This window comes from Chenopodium album, chromosome 23 (genome assembly GCF_948465745.1).
Source record: "Chenopodium album chromosome 23, dcCheAlbu1.1, whole genome shotgun sequence".
In the NCBI taxonomy this organism is placed as follows: domain Eukaryota; kingdom Viridiplantae; phylum Streptophyta; class Magnoliopsida; order Caryophyllales; family Amaranthaceae; genus Chenopodium; species Chenopodium album.
This window is the reverse complement of record NC_137856.1, coordinates 14,076,760-14,083,574: the sequence shown is the minus strand read 5'-3', so window position 1 is coordinate 14,083,574 and position 6,815 is coordinate 14,076,760. Positions and strand designations below refer to the sequence as shown.

At 37.3% G+C, this 6,815-nt stretch overlaps 1 non-coding gene across 1 annotated transcript; it reads right to left on the bottom strand.

Annotated features, from left to right (window-relative positions):
- Window positions 1-5,357: 5,357 nt before the first annotated feature.
- LOC145609805 (small nucleolar RNA R71) lies at window positions 5,358-5,463 on the bottom strand. Its single transcript, XR_014106096.1, has one exon. It is a non-coding gene; the product is annotated as a small nucleolar RNA R71 (small nucleolar RNA).
- Between the last annotated feature and the right edge of the window lie 1,352 nt (window positions 5,464-6,815).

The window sequence follows — 6,815 nt, the reverse complement described above, 5'->3', positions numbered from 1 at the left end:
ATGAAGTCTTAACATAACGTTAAAGCATGCTTTGTCATATCAACATCACTCATCACTTGTAATCATCATTGTATCAGGAAGTATGAAGTGCTTAGCCTCCATGCCTAAGTTACCCAAATACTTTCATAATCGAGTCAACTAAGATAGTTTAGGAGGAATTAATCCTTGCAACTTGAGGGACAGCATAAAACGCACATACTTGATTAAGCTCATTCAACATGCACCATCAAACACTTCGATTCTTTTTTTCGCGTCTTTCTTTTTCAGGAGAAAGTCGGTACCCTCCACAAAAATGACGAATTTTTTTTTGCTTTTTTTGCACATCACACACGAGTCATGTACATTGAGTCATGTCGTGTCATATCACATCGAATTGAGTCTAATACATGTGTCAAAACACATTAAGACACACGAGTCATGTACATTGAGTCATGTCGTGTCAATTCACCTTGGGTCAACCTCAAGTCAGTCAGTCACATTGAGTCAACCTCAAGTCAATCATTCACCTTAGGTCAACCCTAAGAAACACATCAAGCCTTAGGTCAACCCTAAGAAAAACACCAGCAAAGTCTTTTGGCAATTCTTTTGATTTTTACAAGATACAACCATTCAGCAAATCTCCTGTTCGCAGCCAACCGAACGATCGCAACAAGCATTCAAGTATCAAGCTCTTTTGTTCCGAGACGCGTGGACATATCATCAAGCTCTTTTGCTTAGAGACGCGTGGGCATTCTATCAAGCTCTATTGTCCAGAGACACGTGGACATCTCATTCTATCAAGCTCTATTGTTCAGAGATGCGTGAACATATCATTCTATCAAGCTCTTTTTCTCAGAGACGCGTGGGCATTCTATCAAAAGCTCCATTGTCCAGAGACGAATGAACATTCCTCAAGAAAGCTCCATTGTTCAGAGACGAGTGAACAATCCTCAAAAAAGACTCCATTGTTCAGAGACGAGTGAACATCAACAACAACAAGATGGCATTCCCTAGCTTGTGGAATGTTGTCACAACAACAAAGTGCAACAAATTGGTTACCTCTAGAGACGTGTGCTCGACGGTGCAAGATACGCGTTTCTTAACTCTCTTATCTATTTAACTAACATTGTTTGCAGGTATCGGCGTTACCAGAATGATTTAGAATCGCAGAACGTTCTAAATTGTTCTCCGTCCCTATCGCTACTTTGACTTTTGTTTTCGAAACCTAAGTTTCTCCAAACTCAGTCAAAGCGGGGGCTTCTATATACACCCATTTATGTCTCCCCAAAACCAAACCCAGTGATGAATACCTTTCGCATCGAACCATAATCGAATGAGGTGAAAGTGTGAAAATTCTAGTGATGCGGTTAGTTTTTATTAAAATCCTTCTTTCTGTTTTCGAAAACCCACTCAATTTTATGAAAACGTCCAATTCAGTTTATTTTGGTCCATGATAAGGGTCCAATAATGGTGTAGTTGGATGGGGCTTGAAAAGACCTTTCCAACGATATATTATAAGCCCAATTCCGATGAATAATGGGGAAGTTATGGCCAAAATACTAAACTGGGCCCAAACCGGATTTTACCTACGACCCAATGATCATGAGGAGGGTCCAAAGGTTTAATCCTATTCCTAAACTAATTAGGATTGATTAGAATCTTATATAAGTTTCTAAAATATCTTAATTATCCTTTTTTGAAAAGATAAGATCATGGAATTTGATGTGAATAAAACTTTCCTTTTTAAAAACTTTCCTAATTCTATTCGGATTTAAAGATGTCCAAAGATAGTCAGATATTATTTTTGTGCCTCATATTTTTTATCCAAATTTTATATGGTTGGATAGATCTTGAAATTATCTTTCCAATGATATATTATAATATTAATTCCGAGCTGTAACGAAAAAGATATGAAAGATATACGAAACTCTATCCAAAACTGACACCCTTTCACTATTTCGGCCATATCGTTTTATATACTAAAGATTTTAATCTCATTTTAATTGCATTAGAAATTAGATTTCAAGAGCTTTCCAACGACATATTATATGACTTATTTGGACTTCTGGATCAAAAGATATGATAAAAACAAAATCCGCAAAAACTGTCTCTGTCGCCAAACGACAGGTTTGTCGCCTCGCGACAGACCCTGTTGCCTGGCGACAAGGTCGGTTTGTTAGCGACAGAGTGGAGTTTTATTCCTTATCAAATTCTATGATTTTGCGGACTATTTTCTTATAAATAGGGTCTAAAACCTCCGTTTTTATTCATCAACTCTTATTCACAATCACCCAATTCTCTCTATTCTCTCTCTTAAAGCAATATAGCTTATTTTTTCTCTCTCTCTTTCTAAACCAACCTTTTTACAAACAATATTTCTCTTTCACAAGATTTAGAATCACTTAGTCAAGTTCGAAGTTGCCTTCGCCCTAGACGTGCAAGGTTTTATATTTTCTGAGGGTTTGGTCCAAATCTAGTCAAAATCTTATTTAATTTAATTATTTAATTATTCTTTATTATTTTCATTGAAGTTTACTAACTTGTGTATTTTGTTATTCGAAAGAGGTACGAGGCTTCAAAGTAAGTAGATTAGCTTACTCTCTATTTCTTTCACAATGTAGAAAGCATGCTTATTATTGTTTAATATTCTTAGTATCATGTTAGGATGCTTTTAATGCTTTCTAGTATCATGTTAGGATGTTATTTTATGCTTTCTAGTGTCATGTTTAGGATGCCTTTACTCTTTTCTAATATCATGTTAGTACCATGTTAGGTTTAAAGCTTTGATCTTTATTGCTTAGTGACATGCTAGGATTTGTTTTTAATCTTGTTAGTATCATGCCTAGGATCTTGCTATTATATTTAAGCTTTATTATGCCTTCACATGAATTAATATTATGATTATTATTATGTTGCTTGATATATTTTTATTTGTTATTGCTTGATCACACCTTTTATGCTTGTTAAAGGGAATTTGTACTTGAAATCACGCTTAATAAGATAATTAATAATTTGGTTTAGGCTAATGTGATATTAACTCAAGTGATCCCCAATAATAGTATTATTTGTGAATTAATATTCAACCAACATAGATTAAACAGGTTAGGTTTAATATAATGTTTGTATGTTATTCGAAAAGTGCACATGAATACGAGCAGAACAAAGTAGAGGCCTATTTTATAGGGCGGGTGATGAGTGACATTTATGGCACTCATTTGGTCCCTTTTTGGATAAATTTTATTTCATTTTATTACTCTCTTCTTTAGTTTTCCTTAGTTTTATTCTAGTTTTCTTCATTTTATGCTTTTTGTAGTAGTTTCTCTATTTTATGCATTTTCTAGTTTACTTGCTATTTTTCCCTTTTACTTGCTTTTTATCCTTTGATTGTAGGTTGTGATTGATTGTCCAAGGATTCCCGAGCTTCCTCTCCATAGTTTTCCATTGATTTTCATGCCTAAAGCTTGTGCAAGAAATCTCAAGTCAAAGGGAGGTCCAAGGAGCATGCTTCAAAGTCTTGTATATGCCTTTCTCATGGCTTATACCCTTCAATAAAATCAAGGAAGTTCCTGCCTACCTTGTCCTCCATCACCATCATCTAGGATGTGTGCACCGCATGAGCTAGGACGAAGAAGAAGAGAAGGAAGTAGCAGCCTTGTGCGGGCGCACTCGAGGAGTGTGCGGTCGCACATCTGACGAGTGCGGCCGCACACCAGGTGCGTGCGGGCGCACCTGTCTGGGTGTGCTCCCGTGCGCACCATTCTCTCTCCTCCGAGCGCTCGCACCGGCGTGGGTCTATTTTTGGACGACATTCCCAACTTCCTCTTTGTATTTGATAGTTATTTCTTTCCTTTTATAGGGAGAGAATTAGATCTTCATGAGGGGAGAATTAGATTAGATTAGATTCTAGAGAGAGAAAACACTAGTTCTTAGCATTTTTAGAGAGAGAAAGTGTGGGTTTGATGATTGATGATTGAAGATTGCTTCATTTGATTTGATTTCTATCAAGTTTGTAAGGATTCTTTACTCTTTAATGCAATTTAATGTTTGATTTCATTAGTATTGTTGTTAGATTTGGTTAATTGATAGTTTGATTGATTTTGATTGAATTTGTTGGTTTCAATTTGATTTCAGTTGATGAATTTGGGAATGATGATTAGTTTAGCTTTGATTTTGATGTTCTTCATGGATTGTGAGTAGTTTATTTGCTAGGGTAGTGGTGAAGCATGTATTGATGATGAATTGAGATTAATTTGGGGGAAATTGATTGAGTTGATAATGTGATTAAATTGGTTGATTGATTTTGTGCATGTGTGTGCTTGATTAGGCTTGATCACCCTTGTTATTCACACTAGATTGCATTGTGAGTTCACATTGATACGGACCATTGATTTGTGGCTTACGTTTACTCGATTGAGATATCTTGTGATGTTTCCTAGCTAGTGTTTGATGTAGTTGACGCTAATTAAACCTCTAGGAGAATAGCTTGATGCACTCTCTTGGTTGCAATTTTGGTTTTCCCTCACATTGCTTGACTTGATTGGTTGATTCCCCAAGTTGATTGAACTTCATTGTTGATGCATGTGGATCCATTCCCCTAGTGCCTTAGCATTCAATTAGTACTAGCTTTTTGCATTACCTAGCTTAGCTCTAGTTTCTACCATAAACCCCTACTAGAATTCAGAATAGCTTAACTTAGGCATTGTGCATTCGACCTCCATTCCTTTGGGTTCGACCTTGACTTACCACTACACTTCATAGGGGTTAGTTGAGTTACAAATTTTTTTTTGATTGGGTGGGGTGGTAGCCCAACGACCTACCGTTCTTCATCCCATCAAAATGGCGCCGTTGCCGGGGAATGGTGCTTTGAGTGCATGTTGTTGTTGAGTCTATTCCACTCTATTTGCAAAATACAAAAAGATTTTACACTTTAGGCTACACTTGTAGCCGTGCTACTAATATTTTCTTTGAGTTTTGTGTGTATAGATCCCAAGCCATGGGAGGTAATTCAAGAGTTGCCTTGAAGGAACTTGGAGTGCCCGGTGCATATAGGTATGAGAGCGGCATAGCTCCACCTACAACACCGGCAAACGATTTTGAAATTAGGCCGGCAATGATCACCCTAATTGAGAGGAGACAATATAATGGGGCAAAGAACGAGAGCCCATTGAACCATCTTAAGGAGTTTGAAAAATATTGTAACACAATCAAGGTCAATGGAGTATCTCAAGAGATTATCCTCCTTAAGTTGTTCCCTTTCTCTCTCATAGGAAGATCTTTGGAATGGCTAGATAAGGAAGTGAAGCCCAATTCTTTGAGAACTTGGGATGATGTCACCAAAGCTTTCTTGTTCCGTTTCTATCCTCAAAAGAAGACGGCGGAGGCAAGAGCTTTGATTCAAGGGTTCAAGCAAAAGCCAAATGAAAGTCTCTATGAAGCATGAGAAAGATTTAGGGATTATCAAATGGAGTGTCCGCACCATGGGATTCCTACCTATCAAATCATACATATCTTCTATGGTGGGTTGAGTTCTCATGGGAGAGCAAGTTTGGATGCCGGAGCCGGAGGCCCAATCATGAACAAAACGGAAGAAGAAGTGGTTGATGCAATTGATGAAGTGGTTCGTCATTACATGAATTGGCAAGAAGCGGAGAGAGAACCAACAAGCAAGGGTTACTCAATCGAACAACTTAGTGCCATCAATGATTTGACTACTTTGATTGCGGATTTGGGGAAAGAAGTTATGTCTCTCAAAGAAAAGCTTGAGAAGCCCCCTTCCCAAGCTCCAATTCTTCCCTCCCAAATTAAGGGGATAGGTACATCTTCTCACTCTAACTCCAATCTTTCTTCTTGTTGCATGATTGTGGAATGTTGGCCATGTGAATTATGTGGAATGAATAATCACAATGCTTCTATGTGCCCAAATGTTTCTTGTAGTGAATGTGATGGAAATGAAATGGAACATGTGAATTATATCAATAATCATGCTTGTGAACCTAGAATTGATCTTCAAAGGAATGATGGAAATAGGAATTATCATATGAATCATGATGATTATAACCAAAATGGAGGTTGTAGAAATCATGGATACCAAGGGATTCATGGTAACTATAACCATCATGGTTGTAATGGTCATGGTCATGGCCATAGACATGGGGATCATAATCAAGGTTATGATAACCATGGTCAACAAAGGAGCCAAAATCAAACTAGGGGTAATTGGAATAATCAAACTAGGGGATATTTTCAAGCAAATTTTCGAAGTGGTTCCCCAATTGATTTAGTTCCAAATGCTCAAAGTTCAAATGATAATTCCTATGATCAATCATTTTCTTCTAGGGAATTTTTGGAAAGTGTCATTGAGAAACAAGCCAAAACTTTGGAAATGTGTATGGTTTTGAATGAAGAGAAGTTTAATTACATGTTGGCATATAACAAGGATTTGAGTGAAAAACTTTCTCAATTGACTAGTGTGTTCAAGGAATATGCAAACTCTTCTTCTTTGACTCCACCTAGCCTAGATTCTAGGAACCCTATGGATGCCATTGTTACTAAAAGTGGTAAGGTCCTTGAGGGAGGTGAGCCTAAGAAGAGTGTACCTAGTGAGAGCACTAGTAAGAATCCCATTGAAGTTGAAGGTGATGAATGTCCTTTGAGTGAAAATGTTGATGAGGAACAAGTAGAGAAGGTGATAGAGAAAGAGAAAGAGAAAGAGGTTTGCAAACCAAGGCTTCCCTATCCCCAAAGATATAATAGATATAAGTTGGATGAGCAATTTGGGAAATTTGTAGAGATGCTTAAGCAACTTCATCTAACTCTTCCTTTCACCGATGTTGTTG